This window comes from Ictalurus furcatus, chromosome 17, assembly GCF_023375685.1.
Source record: "Ictalurus furcatus strain D&B chromosome 17, Billie_1.0, whole genome shotgun sequence".
NCBI classification, from domain to species: Eukaryota; Metazoa; Chordata; class Actinopteri; order Siluriformes; family Ictaluridae; genus Ictalurus; species Ictalurus furcatus.
Window position 1 is genome coordinate 9,324,822 of NC_071271.1, and position 3,421 is coordinate 9,328,242.

Genomic DNA, 3,421 nt, shown 5'->3' on the forward strand with positions numbered 1-3,421 from the left:
TTGGCACCCCGTCCAGGGTGTACGCCTTGTGTTCCATGCTCCCTGGGATAGACTCCAGGTTCCCTGTGACCCTGTAGGATATGCAGTATAGAAGATGTATGGAAGGATGGAGCACTTGGAGGGCATTAATTCATGTTTTTTCTACTATTGAGGCATCCTACAGGGCACAGATTCTTGAAGGCACTTCACCCTATTTTTGCCTCATATGTAAGAAAGCCTATAGGGTACTTCATTGTATTTTCTCCACTGGAAGGGAACTTTATAGGACACATCATAATTTTTTGTATACATGGAGAACCCTAGAGGGAACTCCTTCACATTTTCTTGCATGTAAGGAAGCCTATAGGGTACTGCATCTTGTTTTCTCCACTGGAAAGGAACTCTATCGGGCACGTCATCATGTTTCCTCGCGGGATTTGGAACCCTATAGGGCACTTCATCATGTTTTTTTTTTGTTTTTTTTTGTAAACAGGGGAACCCTGTGGGGCATTTCTTCACATTTTATTGCATGTAGGGAAGCCAGAAGGGCAGTGCATCTCATTTTCTCCATTGGAAGGGCACTCCAGAGGGCAAGTCATCATGTTTTATCACATGTAAGGGCACCCTGTGAGGGCACTGCATCATATTGTCTCGCACATAGCAGCACCCTAGAGGACATTTCCTCTAGGGCACCTTTTCCCATTTGAAGGGCACATTAAAGGGCACTTTATAGTGTTTTGTCTACTGTAGGGGTTCCCTAGAGGGCATTTATCCTGCATTTTTTTGACCATGGGAATTCCTCAAAGGTTTTTTTTGGATGATAAAAGCCTCTTCTTGGAAACCTGGTTCTACCACACCTATATTTTGATCAACCATCCAGCCATTGGACCTGCATTATTCAATATTAGTACTGTACTATCAAGGGACAGAAGTAGTCCTACCAGGTAGTATCTCAGGCAGAGCAGGAAGAGAGGCAGGTCACAGATGAGGCCTAGGCTTGTAACAATGTGATTATAAGAGTAAAGGTAGGTATTTGTTTTGTATTATATTGAGGTTGCTACCAGGATCAGCTTCCAGGGGGGTGGATCTGCAGACTGCTTTTACGTCCCCACCAATGTCAAAATCAAATCTACGCCCTTGCTTATTTGAACGAATGGCTGAATATCCATTTCTTTCTGAGGTTAATTAATTAAAATATGTCATTTTTAGCTCAATCATGATCATAAAAGTACATGTTTAATTTCAAGATTCAGTACACAAAGAGCGATATCTAAAATGAAGGCCAGGCAAGAAAGTGAAAAAAAAGAGAAGCCATCAGAATTTTGATAAAACCTTTGGAGCAAAGATGGAGTTGGAGCAACCAAAATCTCCATGCCTCATTCATAAGATTTTTTTTTTCCCCATGCAGAATCCTTTAATGTAAATGCTGAAGGGGAATCTTTCAAGAGTTCAGTATGCAAAGTACTTCTTGTCTGTGAGCTGCCAGAATAGGACCATGGAAAAACATGGTTATATCAGGCTATCTTTATAGACACACAACATATATAATGTGAAAATGTGGGCCCTCTGTAAGACTTGCTGTTCAGAGGAACTGTTGTGTGTCTGTCTTGTGGACATGGCTATGCTGCAGTCTTGCAGTAAATAGGAAAATATGCTTAATCCCAGAATTGATGCTTTATTCATCATGATGAATCTCATAATGTAAAAGTATAAAACATTTTACGATGGAGTAACCTTAAGAGTCAAAAATGTGCAGCGTTATAGAACCACTATAACCCTATAACACCACCATGGGGATGAATTTCAGAAAAAAAATACCTTCTTTTACATTATAACAGTGATGCCTCCTATTTCATATCACTGGTCCTGGACATATGCTCAGTGAAAAACTGCCATGTAATGGCAGCACACTATTATAGCAAAATCCCAGTACATTGGCCTCTATTAACTCCAGATGATGAGGAAGCTTGTGTGGAATGCCAAACAAATCACAATTCTGAACTCAATTTCTTTTAGTAGCAATTGGTGAATGCTATCAAAAGTCTATCAGAATGGATATCAGGGAAGTGATGATGAATTCTATAATGAAATGATAGTACTCAATTAAAATAATATCATTATATTATAATTATTATTCATGTTAAACTATTAGCATTTGGGGTGTATTAATATAATACAGTGAGGTTATTTTTGTTTTTTTGTTTTTTTTTAAATACTAGTTTACTGAAGGAGAGGAGACTGAAAAGCCAGGGATCCATTAGGAGTACAGATGGAGAAGGGAGTTGCTTTTTCAAATCCAGAACAGGATGTAGAGAGTATAATAAAAATCTATGGTGCATAGGTGCAGACTAGCGGACAAAGCAACATGAAAGCTTTCAAATCAAGCTCTTCAAATTAAGCTTTCTAAACTTTTTTTTAACTTTAAACTCCACCTGCTGCTCTCCATATCCCAAAGGAGAAAATTTCTGCCCACCTTATCTGTGCTGTGGAGTTAAATAAACCGAGAGGTTCAGTCTCATAACAGATTGCTATTAATAACAGTAAACAATTCCTTTGATGTGCTCTGAGTTTGTAGGTTTTTTCTCCATTTATTTTGTTTTACCCTAATAACTAGGTTTTTTTTGTGTGACTTTTGACATTTTTTAATAAACCAATGAAAAAGTATATCACTTTGCTTTATATATATATATATATATATATATATATATATATATATATATATATATATATATATATATATTTTTTTTTTTTTTTTTTTTTTTAAAGAAAAAAAAAGGATATCGGGGTAGAGCTGGGGGGCTCAAGCCACCTTACACTGAGTCAGATTACTAGTTTCTAATCACTTATAGACATATAGCCTTTCCTTCCCCAGTCACTCCCTGTTCAAGTCGTCTTTGTATTGTCTGTGGGGCTTTGGTTACATCACTTAGGGGGTTACATCACTTACATCACATCATCTTTCTAGCCAATCCTATCCATTTGGTCTTTGTGATTTCATTTTGCTTCTGGAGGGAAAACATATTTATTTATTTATTTTCGTTTTTAGTTTACCTTTTGAAAAGGTGCACCAAGCCACTGCAATACTAGGTCGATGCGTGGAGTGGACAGAGCAAGCCCCTCTTCCAGCTCCCTTCTCTAAAAATCCACTTAATATAAAGTCCTTGATTGTAGGATGTATCAGATATTAAACGAATAAAAACAGATACTACTATCTTGATAAAACAATGAGCCAAATCTTTAGATTTAGTTTCAGATTTAGGATAATGTTATAACTTCCAAACCTAGACTTGCCAGACAGCCATAGACTGCACAGCATTTTGATGTCAATGGGATGCAAAGGACCTTCAGTTTAAGAAAATATCTGTGGTGTTGGTAGAATTGGTTGGTCTCATCTTTCTCCTAAGAACAGGCAAAACAGGTGTGTTTCAACAATGGGGAGTCA

General features: G+C 37.5%; 1 pseudogene; it reads right to left on the bottom strand.

Annotated features, from left to right (window-relative positions):
- Positions 1 to 3,036: 3,036 nt before the first annotated feature.
- Positions 3,037 to 3,205, bottom strand: LOC128621900 (uncharacterized; annotated as a pseudogene).
- Between the last annotated feature and the right edge of the window lie 216 nt (positions 3,206 to 3,421).